The sequence below is a fragment of the Monodelphis domestica genome, chromosome 1 (assembly GCF_027887165.1).
Source record: "Monodelphis domestica isolate mMonDom1 chromosome 1, mMonDom1.pri, whole genome shotgun sequence".
NCBI lineage: Eukaryota > Metazoa > Chordata > Mammalia > Didelphimorphia > Didelphidae > Monodelphis > Monodelphis domestica.
This window is the reverse complement of record NC_077227.1, coordinates 572,195,445-572,212,873: the sequence shown is the minus strand read 5'-3', so window position 1 is coordinate 572,212,873 and position 17,429 is coordinate 572,195,445.

Here is a 17,429-nt window from a genome sequence, read left to right as displayed (position 1 = left end):
ATAAATTAAAAAGCTATTTGAAATAATTAGTAACTTTTTTTTTGTTAAATTACAGGATACAAAATAAATCCACACAAATCATCAGCATTTCTATATATCACCAACAAAGTTCAGCAGCAAGAGAAAGAGAATTTCCCTGAATGAGTAAAGCTGGGATTATCCCACTTCAACAATCTTAGCTTTACCACTTAACACCCATGTGAACTTGGGCAAATCTCTTCTCCAGGGCTCAGCTTCCTCATGTGTAAAATGAGGGGGTTGGACTTGATCTCCAAGGTTTCTTTCAGATCTAAATCCATAATCTTATGAATTACTAGCCATTATGACCTTAGCTAAGTGACTTGAATGGTCTGATCATCACTTTCTTCATCTATAAAATAGTGATAATACTACCACAGAGATTTATCATGACAGTAGTGTTTCATTGATCTCAAAGCTCTAGAAATGGACATTATTATCATAAATACACTGTGCTCCAAGGCAATCACACTTCTGATTGCATCCTTCTTCCCATGAGTTCTGAGGTACCTATATGTGGAAAAAAATGAACTTCAGTGCTTCATGTCAACAGCACATTCAAAACAGGGTAGTCTTAATATCATATAAAGCAGAGGGCAAGGATATTTAGGAAATCAGTATGCTAAACAGAAGGTGCAGTATGAGTATAAAGTTCTATACTTCAATGGACCAATGTTCTAATTAATTTGTTGTTCAATTCAGTCAAGTTAGACTCTTCACAACCCTGTGGACCATATTATACTAATATTTTCCATGGTGTTTTATTGGCAAATATACAGGAGTGATTTCTCATTCTCTTCACAAACAGATATTCAGTGACTTGTCCAGGGTCACATGGCCAGTAAGTATTTAAATCTGGATTTGAACTCAGGTCTTTTTGACTCCTGGCTCAGTGTTCTATCCAATGAACTAAATAGCTGTCACTGATCTGGGTACCCTCTTCAATGTTGTAAATTGCTATCCATCTAAACTTGTTTAGTTTACATAACAATTGCCTATGTCCTTCAATAAATTCACTACAGAGGGTTGGCCCAAAGAAATGGGGGCCTTCCCAGCATTCTTTTGATATTGCTAGGATGTCATATTTCTTACAGGCATTAGAAATCCATTACATTTATATACCATAATTTGTTTAGCCATCCCCTAATTGAAAGACATTCTGTTAATTTCCAGTTATTTGTCTCTAAAAAGAGCTGCTTGTAAATATTTTGGTAGATGTGGGTCCTTTTCCTCCTTCTTTGATCTCTTTGGAGTATAGATCCAGAATGGTATTGATGGGTCACAAGGGTACATAATTTGAGTTCTTGCCAACACCAATAAACAATAGACTAAAATGAATTCCTGTAATTTGGTTCCCAGAACCCCAAAAATGAGACCATAGATTAAGAACTAGAAAGGACCTCAGAAGCCATCTAGATTATTTCCCTTATTTTACAGATGAGGAAACTGAGACTCAAAAAGACTATGACTTTCTTCAGGTAGAATAGGTAGGTGGGATTTCAGTTCTGGGCCTTTGATACAAAACCCATTCCTTTTCTCACTGTATTTCACTGCTTCTCGATCTTGGCTTTTTTTTTTTCCAGGGGACTCGATGCTTCTTCTCCTGCCTTAGGAGAGGACAGACTTCTAGTAACACAGCACAGCTCTTAGGAACTGTGTTGTATGACTGACATCTAAAACACTACAGTAATCTTACATAATTCCATTTATCAGACACTGGCAAATATTCCACAATGGGAAAATCTTGTCTTCTAGGAATTTCCTTTTTATTACACATGCTTCCTTTTCTGAGCTGAGCCCACATTCCATAAAGATCAGGAGCATCTCTGTGCAGTGAGTACAGTAGCCAGACCTGATATGTGAAGGGATTCTGAGTCATTTTATTGGGATTTTTTTCTCCTTCACCTTTCACTTCTAAGAGGAAAACCCATTTGGAAAGATTAAAAACTGGCTAGGGGAGCAATAAAGCTGCTTGAGTGACATCTATGAGGTTCTCTGTCCTTCAATTTCTCCAAATGTGAGCATAGCCATTCATTCTCATCTCTCAGAGCATGAGGCAAAAGGGCTTTGCCCCCAAGCACTGAAATCCAGAGGGACATACTTCCTTTCTGAACACTCTCTACCCCTGCTTCCTGGTTCTTTTCTGCCTTGACCTCTTTGATGTACAACTATCTGTGGGTGCTCCCCCACTATACTCCAGGATCTGTTGCCATGGTCCCTATCTCATAGATCCCTCCTTCCTACCCCACTTCCACCTCCATGGAAATGAAGATTGAGCCTCTCCCTTCTCTGGAGTGAATGTATCTACATTTGGATTGTTGTTTATGCCATTGTACCATTTCCCTCCACCTGACTCAACTATTTTTGTCCCTGGTAAAAATATCCTTAGGTCCTCCCCTAACATCTGTAATGTACTTATTATATAATATACTGTATACCTGTCTGCGTTGGTGTCTTCTACCCCCCCCCCCAATCAAAGCACAAGTCCTCCTACTAGACTGTCAGATCATGTCTTATTGCATTTCCCCAGCACAAAATTCTGCATGGAGAAGGTGTGCAGTAGGTAGCTAGGTGGCACGCTGGATAGAGCACTGAACTTGAGTTCAAGTTTGACCTCAGATACTTATTAGCTATGTAATCCTGGGCCAGTCACTTAACTTCTGTTTGCCTTGGTTTCCTCTACTGTAAAATAGGATAACTCTATCCAGTGCTCTATTACCTACCTGAAATATTTATAAAATGCTTGGCATATAGTAGGCCCTCTAACCTGCCATTTCTCTTCTTTCTGTGTTTTCTCAGGCTACCTTCCATGCCTGAAATACACTCACTCTACATTTCTTTTTTTTTTTAACCCTTACCTTCTGTCTTGAAGTCAATACTGTGTATTGGTTCCAAGGCAGAAGAGTGGTAAGGGCTAGGCAATGGGGGTCACGTGACTTGCCCAGGGTCACACAGCTGGGAAGTGTCTGGGGCCAGATTTGAACCTAGGACCTCCCGTCTCTAGGTCTGGCTCTCAATCCACTGAGCTACTCAGCTGCCCCCCCCCACTCTACATTTCCATCTAAAGTTGAGTTCTTACTTTTCCTTGAAGACTCAGCTTAAGCAAAACAACTCCCTCCATCTCTTTGTCCTCTTTCGATTCCCCCCTGTACCTCAAGTGAAAACAATTTTTCCTTCCTCAAATGTTCTTACTTTCTAAAATACTTGTTTACATGCTATATTACTTTTAATAGAGTGCAAGATCCTTGAGGAGCTATGTCATTCATTATTCTTGTCTACCTCCAGGTTGTAACAGAATACTTATAGAAAATTTTCTTGAAAGGTGTATATTATTTGGGATAGGGACCAGACCTGCAATTTTATTGATGTCAAGGAATTTAAACAAGTGAACACCCTCTCCCAATATAGGTGGATAACTTCTCTCTAACATATAGTCTTTGAGAATTGCTTAAAGCACTGAGTGACTTACTGAGGCTCACATACCCAGCATATATTAGAGGTGAGACCTGATCCCAGGTCTTCCTCACTCAGAGGTGATCTCTCAACCAAATATGTCATATCGCCTCTCTGCATTGAAATGAACGGATTTAAATTCAGAGGGGGATGGAAGGCATTGGTGGCAACAATGAGATGTTCATTACAGGATGGGAAATCTTTGAAGAAAAGCATGTTAGCACTACAAGGAGTTTATTCATTACATATGAAAACCCTTTTATCCCCTAAAGCTTTGAGACTTTGGTTAGTAAGGAAAGGAAGTACAACTGTGTCACAACATGTTTAGCCTCTGGTCTGTTTTTTATTCCTCAGTGTTGATTGGTCTTGGGCATTGAAATTTCAACTGAAGGCATTGATTGGGTGGGTTTTATAATGAGTAGGTCCACTATGAAGCCAAGTAACCTGAGCTGGAGGGGGAAAACCCCTCATTAGTACAACACAAAGCTTTTAACTCAGATCAGGATGTTAGGTTAGCCATCTCAGAGCAGCCTGTGAGTTGGAAGGCCCTTCTGTTAAGGGGAGAAGGGGCCTGGAATATTCTCTATGTTCCCACAGTCAAGATACTTGATTGGGGCAAGGGAGGGGCCATTTGGGGAAGTGAGGTAAGGGAGGAGATAGGTGGAGTGAGAAGGTAAGCATGAGTTTGAGACCCTTATCAAAAGCTGAGGTCTCTTTTTGTTGTAAATCTGACTATTGAGCTGATGTTTTTCCAAACTCAATTCCAAACATTACAAACCAAGTGACTGGGGTCTGTGGTTTTGCTAATTATCAAAGCCTAATGTTCTCTCTGTGTATAAATGGCCAACTACCCCTGGAACCTTCCAAACAGCCTAGGAGTTCCAAAGAGAGATACCCTTAGCTGGAGAATATATCATTTAGATGACTGAAACTCAGCAATTGTAGTCTGGAAAGGGCTCTATGGCTCTTTGTAGGTGGAGGGAGTGGTGAGGTGAAGGGTCTATATAAAGAGAAATCCATTTCCATTACTGGCAACTAGAGAAAGCCCCAGCAGCCCTGGGAATATTAAGTTATCATGGCTTGTTGACCAAGATTGACCAAGTAGGGTATTAATCATTGTACTTCCAAGTACTATCCAAGGTACTGAGAAATACACAGGCCACCTTATTTGTTATCTCTAGGATCTTGGAGTCTACTTTATGGTTAATACTAACATTCACCACCCAATTAGATTGATACAAGGTAGTATTATTAGATCCTAAATTCTATGCTGGTTTGGAAAAGGACAGTGGGATTGAGGTGGAGATACTAATAATGGGATAGTGATATTGATATAATTAACTATAGCCAATACTGATATAATTCTTTAGGGTTTGCCAAGTACTCTATGTGAGAAACCCAAGTACATAAAAATCAAACTGCTTATACTAACATAGAAACTAGCCTGTTATAATTGAAAGAGTATTGGACTAGAATAAGGAAACTTGGGTGGTAGGCCAAGTGACCTTGGACAAGTCACTTAATATTTCCAAGCCTTATTTTCCTCATCCATAAGTTAAGAAGGTTGGAATGGCTGGCCTTTAAGGTCCTTTACAGTTCTAAATCTATAACCCCATCATTCTTTGATCTCTCTGGTTCTAAATTTCCCCATCTGTAGAATATTAGATTGAACTTTTGCTAAGTATATGTCTCACTGTATTTCTTTTTTAACAAAATGTTTTTCCAATTCCATATAGAAACAATTTTTGACAATTGTTTTCTGACATTTTACAGTTCAGATTCTTTCTCTCTCTTCCTCCTTTTCAGGTGATAAATATTCTGATATAGGTTACAGTAGTCCTTTCATACAATGTATATTTACATATTCCTCATGCTGCAATAGAAGATGTGTATCACACATACAATAAAAATACAATAAAAAGCCCAAAAGCCCATGAAGGAAATAAAGGGAAAGATGACTTGCTTTGATCTGTAATCAGACTCTAATAGTTCCTTCTTTGGCTGTGAATAGCATTTTTTTAAATCATGTGGCACTTATGGTTATCTTATAACCTTGTTTTGATAATAATAGTTTAGTCCTTCACAGTTGATCATTGTACAATATTTCTGTTACTGTATATATTGTTTTCTTGGTTCTATTCACTTCACTTTGCATCATTTCATATAATACTTTCCAGGTTTTTCTGAACTTATCCTGCCATTTCTTAAGGCACAGTAGTCTTATATCACAATCATATAGCACAACTTATTCAACTGTTCCCCAACTGATAGACATTCCTTTAGTTTCTCATTATTTGCCACTACAAAAAGAGCTGCTAAAAATATTTTTGTACAAGTGGGTCCTTTCCCCCATCTCTGATCTCTTTGAGATACGACCCAGTAGTGATATTGCTGGGTCAAAGAGTATGCATAGTTTCATAGTCCTTTGGATATTATTCCATATTTTTATCCAAAATGGTTGTATCAGTTCATCATTTCACTAGCCATGTATTCATGTCCCAGTTTTCCTACATTCCCTCTAATATTTATCATTTCCTTTTTTGGTCACATTAGCTAACTGGATAGGTGTGAGGTGGCATCTCAGAGTTGTTTTAGCATGCATTTCTTTAATCAATAGTGATTTGGAGCACTTTTTATATGACTATGGATAGTTTTAATTTCTTTCTCTAAGAACTGTCTGTTCATATCCTTTGACCATTTCTCAATTGGGGAATGCTTTGTATTCTTATAAATTTGACTCAGTTCTCCATATATTTAAGAAATTAAGCCTTTGTATGAGACATTTGCTGTAAAATCTCCTTTCCTTCCCAATTTCTTGTTCCCCTTTTAAATGTTTTCATTTGTACAGAAACCTTTGAATTTAATATAGTCAAAATTATCCATCTTATTTTTCATTATGTTCCATATGTCTTATTTAGTTATAAATTTTTCCTTTATCCCTAAGTCTGACAGGGAAACTTTTCCATGTTTCCCTAATTTATTGTATCACCCATTTGTTTCTAGATCAAGTATCCATTTTAACTTTATCTTGGTGTATGCTGTGAGATGTTCGTCTATGCCTAATTTCTGTCATACTGTTTTCCAGTTTTCCCAGAAGTTTTTGTTAAATAGTGAGTTCTTCTCCCAATAGCTTGGATCTTTGACTTTATCAAACACCATGGTCATTAACTACTATGCTGATTACCTAACCTATTCCAATGATTAACTACTCTATTTATTAGCCAGTACCAGATTTCTTTGATGATTACTGCTTTATAGTAGAGTTTGAGATATAGTTTGGCTAGGCCTCCTTCCTTTCTTTTTTTTTTTTTCATCAATTCCCTTGAAATTCTTGACCTTTTGGTTTTCCAGATTAACATTGTTATTATTTTTTCTATTCTAGGAAATACTTTTTAGGTAGTTTGATTGGTATGGCACTGAATAGGTAAATTAATTTAGGTAGCATTGTCATTTTATTATATTGGCTCAGCCTATCCATGAGCAATGAATATTTTTCTAATTGTTTAGGTTTGACTTTATTTGTGTGAAGTATTTTGCAATTGTGTTCAAATAATTGCTGGGTTTGCTTTGGTAAGTATACCCATAAGTATTTTATATATCTCCAGTTATTTTATTTTATTTTTTTAGTTTTTAAAACATTATTTTGTTCATTTTCATACACTATTCATTGGAAACAGAGATCATTTTCTTTTCCTCCCCCCCCCAACCCCTCCCCTAGCCTATGTGTGATTCCTCTGGGTATCACATGTGTCCTTGCTCCGAACCCATTTCCTTGTTGTTGGTATTTGCATTAGGGTGCTCATTTAGCGTCTCTCCTCCATCATGTCCCCTCAACCTCTGTAGTCAAGCAGTTGCTTTTCCTTGGTGTTTTTACTCCCTCAGTTTGTCCTCTGCTTGAGGATAGTTTTTTTTTTTCTCATAGATCCCTGCAGATTGTTCAGGGACATTGTAAAGCCATTAATGGAGAAGTCTATTACATTTGATTATACCACAGTGTTTCAGTCTCTGTGTACAATGTTCTCCTGGTTCTGCTCCCTCTCACTCTGCATCACTTCCTGGAGGTTGTTCCAGTCTCCATGGAATTCCTCCACTTGATTATTCCTTTTAGCACAATAGTATTCCATCACCAACATATACCACAATTTGTTCAGCCATTCTCCAATTGAAGGGCATCCCTTCATTTTCCAATTTTAGGCCACCACAAAGAGCGCAACTATGAATATTCTTGTACATGTCTTTTTCCTTATTATCTCTTTGGGGAACAAACCCAGCAGTGCTATGGCTGGATTAAAGGGTAGACAGTCTTTTATTGCCCTTTGGGCATAGTTCCAAATTGCCCTCCAGAATGGTTAGATCAATTCACAACTCCACCAGCAATGAATTAGTGTTCCCACTTTGCCACATCCCCTTCAGCATCCATTACTTTCCTTTGCTGTCATGTTGGCCAATGTGCTAGGTGTGAGGTGATACCTCAGAGTTGTTTTGATTTGCATCTCTCTGATTATAAGAGATTTAGAACACCTTTCTGGGACTGCAAGGACACCTTCCTTTGTATTTTTTTTCATTGTTTCCCTGGATATCCTTGATCCTTTGTTCTTCCAAATAAACTTTGTTATGGTTTTCTCTAATTCAGTGAAAAAATTTTTTGGTAGCTAAATGGGTATGACACTAAATAATAGCAGGAGGGTTCCTTGGCTCTGTCTTGTTGTTAAGTTTGGTTTTCAGTCCCCTAGGAGTTTGTGATCAGTAAGGAAGGGTTTTCAGAGGTCTGAACTTCTGCTCCTTCTAGGCTGCCATCTTGACTCCCCCTCTCTCCAGTTATTTTAAATGGAACTTCCTTTTCTATCTCTTGTTATTGAACTTTGTTGGTGGTAAATAGAAATGCTGATGATTTACATGGGTTTATTTTGTGTCCTGCAACTTTGCTAAAGTTGTTGATTGTTTTTTGGTTGATTTGCTGGAATTCCACATATACTATCTCACCATCTACCAAAAGTTATAGTTTTGTTTCCTAATTGGCTATTTTAATTCATTCAATTTCTTTTTCTGCTCTTATTACTATAGGTGGCATTTCTAGTACAATATTAAGTAATAGTGGTGATAATGGGCATTCTTGCTCTACCCTTGAACTTATTGGGAAGGATTCTAGTTATCCCCTTTATAGGTAATGATTGCTAATGATTTTAGATAGATACCCTTTATATTTAAGAAAAATTCCTTTTATTCCAATGTTTTTTTTGTGAGGAATGGGTGTTATATGTCACCTAAAGCTTTTTTCGGGGGGGTATCTATTGTGATAATGATATGGATTCTGTTGATTTTATTATTGATATGGTTAATTATACTGAGTTTTCCTAATATTGGACCATCCCTGCATTCCTTATATAAAAGCTGTCTAGTCATGATGTGTGATCTTTGTGATATAATGCTGTAATTTCTTGCTAGCATTTTATTTAAAAATTTTGCAACACTATTCATTATGGAGATTTCTCTATAGGTTTCTTTCTTTGTTCAGCTCTTCCTGGTTTAGGTATCAGTACCATTTTTGTGTCATAAAAGGAATTTGGGAGAATTTCTTCTTCCCCCAGTTTTCCAAATATTTTATGTAGTTTTGGAGTTTGTTAGTTGCTCTTTGAATATTTGGTAGAATTCACTTGTGAATCCATCTAGCCATGAGGCTTTTTTCTTAGGGAATTCTTTGATGGTTTGATCAGTTTCTTTTTCTCCAGAATGGTTGCATCAATTCACAGCTCTAGGAACAGTATATTAATGACCTGATTTTTCCACATTCTCTCCAACACTGATCATTTTTCATTTTTTGGCTTGTTAGTCAGTTTGATGGGTGTCAAGATGGCACTTCAGAATTATTTTGATATGTATTGCTCTAATCAAAAGTGACTTGGAACATTTTTTCATATGATTAAACAGTTTCAATTTCTTCCTCTGAGAACTTCATGTTCACATCCTTTGACCATTTATTGATTGGAAATGCTTTGTATTTTTATAAATCTGATTCAGTTCTCTTGACATTTGAGAAAGGAAGCCATTATCAGAGATCTAGTAGCTTTTACAAAAGTAATTTACTGAGAAGCTCTAATAACAACCATCATTGCAAAGCTATCTCCCTAAACTGGGCACATACTCTCCCCTTGTTCATATGAGGTCCCTGGGAAGTTCAGTGGTAGTGAGGCATATTTGTGGCAAAGGAGTCCTTCACAAATCTTGGCTCTAAGAGTCCTTTCTTCCCTTTGAGAAATCTTCATGAAGTTGTGCTTAGACATAGTTTTATCTTGGACTCTGAGTCAATCCTTTTCTAGAGTGCATAACTAGCAGTTCTCATAAGGAGTCATGATCCCAGAAGCTGCCACCATCCTTAGGTGACAGTCTTTCCATATACATTTAGAGGTGGTTTTTTTCTGTCATCAGCCATTAGTACTCTAGGGGTTATTGCTCTTGATTCTAGTAGGTTCTGTTATTGACTCTAGTGACCAGTGAGAATGCTGATGGCTCCTTTGTATCACATCAGGTTACCTAGATGACATGTTAGAATAGTTAGTCACTTAAGATCAGGAAAGAGTAAACAAACAAAAAAGAGGTTCCATGTGTTCATGGGCTTAGAGAGGCTGGGTGGGTAATAGGGTAGCCAACCTTACCCTCATCTGGAAGTTCATAGTAATTCTTGCCTTACTTGCCATCAGAAAAGAAATGACAGAGCTGAAGAATGGAGGTCATCCCTTTGTATTTTCACTTAGCTTCAGGTTAGTACATTCTGAGTCATCTTTTCTAGTTCCACAGTCAATCAGACTTTTTGTTTTCCCACAGTATCATTCACTCAATCATACACGTCTAGAAACAGACTTCTAAAATTCTATATGTTGGGTTGGAACCCAACAGGTAGAGAATATCCTTCTATAACCTACTAAGAACAGCCACTCTGAGCATGCACGAAAGACTAGGCCTTCCCTAGACAGTTCTCCCATTATACAAGTCTTTTGGACAGAGAGCCTAGATGGTTACTTAGCGGTAGCCAGAATTAAAGATGTTATAAATAAAAATTAGTCTAGGAGGCTTTATACTAAATTCATAAATATTTATTAGTAAAGAGAAAGAAAGAGAGAAATAAGGTTTCTGGAATTTCTGAATAATAGTAAGATCAGGTCCCAGATTCCAGCCCTGTGTGGTTCCCTCCAAAGATTAAAAACAAGATTAGAGCCACCAGGATGGCTCAGAGAAAGAGTCAGACATGAGAAATGATAGGAAGCCAAGAGGATGATCCAGTTTCCCTGACCTGGCTTTTTAAACCTAAGCTTCTCCCATGGATTCTTTGATTGACCAACAGCCTTCATACAAGTAAGAGATTGACCATGGGGCAGTGGATGGGACTTACTAATTTTTCAGGGCCTTTCCAGATCTCACTTTTTGTGATTACTTAGAATTTAAAGTTGGAGGTAATGTTTCAGGTAGAGGGAGGCTGGCTACATGCAGCAAGGAGAGAGACCATTTTGATTCTTCCCCCATCTTTCAGAGCTAGCCTTGAGAACTCCATCAACTGATCTTATGACCATGTGTCTCAGATGGTCAACAGAAAGGGCAGGACAACAATAGGGATTCTAGAGACTATGGAGAGTCACAGAGATCCCCCAAATTTTCTGAATAATTAAAGGAGCCCTTGCTCTACTCCCAGGGAGAGTGTTGGAAAGTATCCAACATGGCATCATATTATAGGATATTTCTTGAGTTCCTGTGGTAGAGAGGGTGAGGCTGAGATACTCTATTGACCCCTTTCATAGACTGGGATCATGGGATCATAGTATTTAGAGTTGGAAAGAAGCTTAAGAAATAAATTTCAATCCTTTTACCTTTCAGAGGAGGAAACTGAAGTCAAGTGAAGGTGAATGACTTGCCCAACATTATACATTAATGAAGTATCAGAGGCAGGATATGAGCTCAGTCCTTCTGATTATAAATCAGAATCAAATAAGAGATTTGGAAAGCTCTTAGCACAGTGCTTGGCATATAGTAGATACTATATAAATGCTTATATCTTTTCTTCTTTTCCCAATTGTAGTGTTCTTCCCACACAATAATGATATGATTGGAAAAGATATTACATGAGCCTGATCTTTCTCAGAAGTTCTGGTTTTCAGCAGGATGACAGCCAGATGAATCATGCCATCAAAGAAGTAAGCCAAATCTACCTCCTCAAAGTGGGGAGAGAAGTTAGTGGTTCACACCCATTTGCAAATGATAATCTTCATAGATTACTCCTGAGATTTAGAGTTGTGAGGAATAGAAATCTTTTAATGCAACTTCTTCTCTTTATATGTATCATACCTTTTCCATGCCCCACCCCTCACCCTCAATTTTTTGGGTGCATGTTTATTTTTTCTTTCTAGTGAACTGTGAGGAAGATTGGGATGGTCCTGTTGCATGATACAAAGTGATTAAGAGACTTTATACCTCCACTCCCTTATTTCAGAGCAGGTACAGATATCCTTGGGGCAGTGCTACAGTGGATGGAGTCCAGGAAGACTTATCTTCCTGAATCCAAATCTGGCCTCAGAAACTTAACTAGCTATGTGACCTTGGGCAAGTCATTTATCCCTGTTTGCCTCAGTTTCTTCATTTGTGAAATGAACTAGAGAAGAAAATGCACCACTCCAGTATCTTTGCCAAGAAAACCACAAATTGGGTCATAAAGAGTTGGACATGCCTGAAAAATGACTGAATGACAGCAGATTTCCTTGATTGCTCATCTAGTGGTCTTGATAGCTCTTCTCACTGCTAAGAAACAGTTCTCTTGATTTGCTAAAATAGTAGTCTCTGCCCCTCAGGCCCCAGATTTTTACTGGCCCTGAAGGCAGAGGTATGCTAAGTCTAATTGGTTAAAATTTTAGTAAGAGCATTTACATCTCTGAAATAGGTAATTACTGTGAAGCAAGGTTCAATTTATTAATTTGTTGATTGCCTCAGTTTAAGAAAGTGTTAATAATGCAAATTGAATTTAAAAGTGTACATACTTTTTTCCCCCTGGGTGTTAAACATTTACCAGCACACCCTTGTCTTGCTCTATAAACATTGCTTACACTTACTTAGTGGGAGTTCAGTAGAATGTTCAAGGATGAAGTCATTACCTACCAGACTGGAAGCCCAGTGACTAACAACAACAACAACAATTTGTATTTATACAAGACTTTAAGGTTTAAAAAGCTCTTCACATTCATTACTTTATTTGAATTTCATTGGACCCTGGTTATAAGGATGACTCTCAGTGCTCTCAAGATGCCCTTCTTTTCCTACCCCACCTCTTATACCCCCATCAGCTGCTCATGGCATCCTAGGCAATCCTCTCTGTGACAGGGCTGCCTCCTGGATGCATGGTGCCTTGTGATATTTTACAGGGCAGCAGCTGGCATTTTCTCCTTCCCCTGACAGCTGAGCAGCCAGGTATGAACAACTGGAGCAGTTCATGGAAGAAACAGCAGCAGAAATGGACTGTGCTAAAAAACAAAGAATTGACCATACAAAGAGAAAGGATGGGGGAAGAAAGAGCTCATTTGCTGTTGTCGTTCATTCATTTTGGTTGTGTCCAACTCTTCATGATCCCATTTGGAATTTCTTGGCAAAGATATTGGAGTGATTGTCTCTTTCTTTCTCCAGCTCATTTTATAGATGAGGAAACTGAGGCAAACAAGGTGCCCAGGGTCACCCAGCTAGTGTCTGAGGTCAGATTTGAACTCAGGAAGATGAGGCTTCATGATCACAGGCCTGGTACTCTATCTATTGCACCACTTAGCTGCCCACTTGGTATCCTTGGTATCCTATTCACTGATGTCCTTGGGGCATCTATCTGGATGGAGTCTAGGAAGGCTTATCTTCCTGGTTTCAAATCTGGCTTCAGACACTTACTAGCTATGTGAATCTGGGCAACTCACTTAACCTTATTTGCCTCAGTTTCCTCATCTATAAAATGATCTAGAGAAGAAAATGGTAAACTACTCTAGTATTTTTGCCAAAACAACAACAACAACAACAAAACCAAATGGAGTCACAAAGTATCAGACATTACTGAAAAATAACTATAATAATTGGGGAATAAAATATAAAATCACTGTTGAGCAGCCCTGACTGTTCCCTTCTCAACTGATGGTAGTCATTCTATAATTCTACACTGCTATGTGTTCCCTTTTCCTCTGTGGGAATAAATTGTGGCTTCTATACTTGATTTATGTTTCAATTTTAGGTATTTTTTTTCTTTTCTCCTCTCTTTGTTTGGAAGGACCCTTTAGACTAGAGTCAAAAATAGAATTATGCCTCAGGAATTTGAGGTGGGGGGTGGAATTGGGGCTTGGGAGCCTAGTTCCTATAGTCAGATAAACCCAGATTAATGAATCTATAGCAAACTGTGAGGGCAGATGAATGGGCATGGATTGATAAAGTTTGTCTCTTCCTGTGACCTAGTCTTATGGACATCTGCCCAGTCACTGCGTTTGATAGTAATGTGGAAACTAACCTCTGGAAAGGTTAAATGATTTGCCTAAGTCATATGGGTAGTAATTACAGGAGCTAGGATTTAAAACTGGGTCTATAGTCTTTGGAGCCAGTGTTCTTTGCATTATATGAGGCTGCATCTTCCCCATTACATTTTTAAAAATTCCTTTCATCAGCTTAAAAGGAAGATTTTTGTTGATTGGGATAGTTACTGAATGGTGCTCAGCTGTCCAAGTCTTCTGTGGTTACCAGGAAGAAAGCCGACCAACCAAACGAGAGGATTTCTCTTGTCTACTGAGTCTCCTCAGAACATAAGATAACAGAGGACCAGTCAATTGCATGGCAGCTACCACCTTGTGGGCTATCACAGAATCACAGAAACATGAGAATTGAAAGGGGTCTTGGCAGCTGTTTTGTATAACCCATACATGATGGGAATCCCTATGATAGTATACCCAGCAAACCTCAGTTTGCTTTATTTGAAACTTTCATCCATTGCTTTTGGTTCTGCAGCTAATCTTCCTTCCAGTTCTAAGTGGTTCTTAGAATGAAGAATGCATATTGTAGAGATGGTGAGGTGGACTTGGAATGACAATCCACTGAATTAGACCACCAATGCATCCATCTTGAATAGTCACTGAATGTGGACAATGAATGAGTCTCAGAATTGAACAGGTTGAACAGGAAGAAGAAATTGGCTGGGACTACATCTGGGAAATTACTCAGGGCATTTAATGATCCTGAGCTACAAAATCATATCTCTCTCTCTCTCTCTCTCTCTCTCTCTCTCTCTCTCTCTCTCTCTCTCTCTCTCTCTCTCTCTCTCGTCTCTGTCTCTGTCTTTTCCTTGTCTCTCTCTCTCTCTTCATCTGCTTAACAATAATACTCTTCCAATGATATTGTTATTATTACCATGTGTTCACATTGTTAGTTAGTCAAAAAACATTTTGTAAGAACCTCTTCTGTGTTCTGTGGGATAGCTAGGTAGCACAATGGATAGAGAGCCAAGCTGGGAGACAGAATCTGTCTGGGTTCAAACCTGGCCTCAGATACTTCCTAGCTATGCGACTCTGGGCAAGTTACTTAACTCCAATTACCTTTATAACTCTTTTGCCTTAGAATTGATTGATTATAGGGCAGAAGGTAAAGGTTTTACAAAAAAGACAAAGAGCTAAGCATTGGGGATACAAAGAAGGCAAAAGATAGCCCCTGCCCTCAAGGAGCTCACAGTCTAATGGGGGAGACAACATGCAAAAAGCTATGTACAAACAAGTCATATGCAGATAAATTGGAGATAACTAATAGAGGGAAGGCAACCAGAACAAGAGGGAGATTATCAAAGCTACTTGTACAAGTGGAATTTTATCTGAGACTTGAAGGAAGTCAGAGAAACCAGAAAGCAGAGATGAGGAGGGAGAGTATCACAGACATTAGGTATATCTAGAGAAACCCTAGAGATGGAGCTTCCTGAGTTCCTAGAAACCAGAGATTATGCTTTATACTTCTGGTAGAAAGAGAAGTGGACCTAGAGTCATATGAACTGGCTTTATTTCCTGTCTAAGATTCTTATTAACTGTGTGATCCTGGGCAAGTCCCTTAACTGTTTCTCAGTCTGTGTCCTCCCATCTAGTTCAAGGTCCCTATGATCCTTGGACTTAATGTTATAGTCTTGTCTCCACTATATCCTCATTATGTGACAGTGGACAAATTCTTCATCTCTCTGTGCCTCATTTGTAACATGGGAGAAATGATTCTTGCTCCTGTTGTTGTTTGGTCATCTTTAAGTCATGTTCAACTCTTCATGAGTCCATTTGGGGTTTTCTTGGCAAAGATACTAGAGTGGTTTGTTACTTCCTTCTCCAGTTCATTTTATAGATGAGGAAACTGAGGCAAATGAGATTAAATGATTTACCTGTGTCTTCTTAACTCTGGGACCAATACCTTTTCCATTCACCGCCCAGTTGCCTGATACTTGCTGTAGCTACCTCAAATGTCCTGAGAATCACTTTGTAACCTTAAAATGCTATATAAATATGTAAGTTCTCATTATGCTGTCTTTTTGTATTGCTTACAGTCATAGATATGTTTTAGGTCCATTAATACTTGGGGAATTGACTAAAATTAAGGCACTGCAACTAGTGTAATCTGTATCAGGCTACCTCTTTAGGGAGGGAGGGAGAAAATCTGAATTCTAAAGTGTCAGAAAACAATTTCAAAAAACCATTTCTACATGTCACAAAAAATCAATTTTTAAAAATGAAGGCCCTGCAAATATGAGGCCATTGGGCATTCTTCAGAAAATGGTTAGTGGCCTCCAATTTCAGGTGAGTAATATTGGATTGTACCTAAGGTTTGTGCAAGTATGGCATACATGCTGCAATGCCTGTTTTAACAGGCCATTGGTTTTCATAGTGGAATGTAGGACTGCCTGTGAACATGAGGAAAGAAAGAACATCATCTGAGTAGAGGTTCAGAACCAAGATGAAGATGAATTTCCATCTTCAGAGCTCTCAAGTCAGGGGGTTGTAACTATCACACAAATTCATCTGGATGAGATCTGGGGATTTCATTGGCCTGCAAGCTTCATATGAGTCAGTAGTATGGTATGCCAACCAAGAAATGTAGTGTAATCTTCTGGCGAATTAAGATAGTCATAGCTTCCTGAAATAAGGGAATCTTGTACTCAGGTCTGGTTAGACCACATCTGGAGAACTGTGCTGAGTGTAGCATGATACATTTTACCCAGGAAATAGATAAGCTGGAAAGCATCCAGAGGAATTCAACTGGGATGGGGAAGGTTCTCAGGCTTCTGTTCTATGCGGATTTGTGGAAGAAACTGTAGAAAAGAAGATTTGGGGGCCCTCCCATATTAAAAAATAAAATACAACAAAACTTTTACCTTATGTCTTAGAGTCAAGATTGTGTTGGTTCCAAGGTAGAGAAGTAGGGGACTTCCGGTTAAGATGGCGGCTTAGAGAAAGCTAAAGCTCAGATCTCCGGAAAAACCTTCCCGACCAATCTCAAACGATAAGCTCCTAAGGCGCCGAAATTCAAAACGATCAACAGCACAGACCCTGGGAACCCTCCTCCTGGACCTGGACCCGGTTCAAAAGGTACGGCTCCCCTTAAAAGCCAGAACCCGAGATCACTCGGACCTCAGGGGTAGGAGCGCAGAGTCCAAGGCTCCCGGAAGCCGCAGCCCGGCCGGCTCAGAGAGCAGGGTCTGAGGAACAACAACCCTCAGGGCCTTCTACAGTCCGGTGAAAGTTACTGCCTGGGGCTTCCGCTGCAGAGAGCTGGTCAAAACAACAGCAACCCTCAGGGCGGGCAAGACAGCCTCACGGGCTGGATCCTGCTATCCAAGTCTCAGTGAAAGTCTGTGCTCTCGGAGCTTGGGGAAGCGGCAGCCCATCCCCCCGCAGGCCGACGAAACAGCCTCACGGCCAGCGATTCTGAAGGCAACTTCC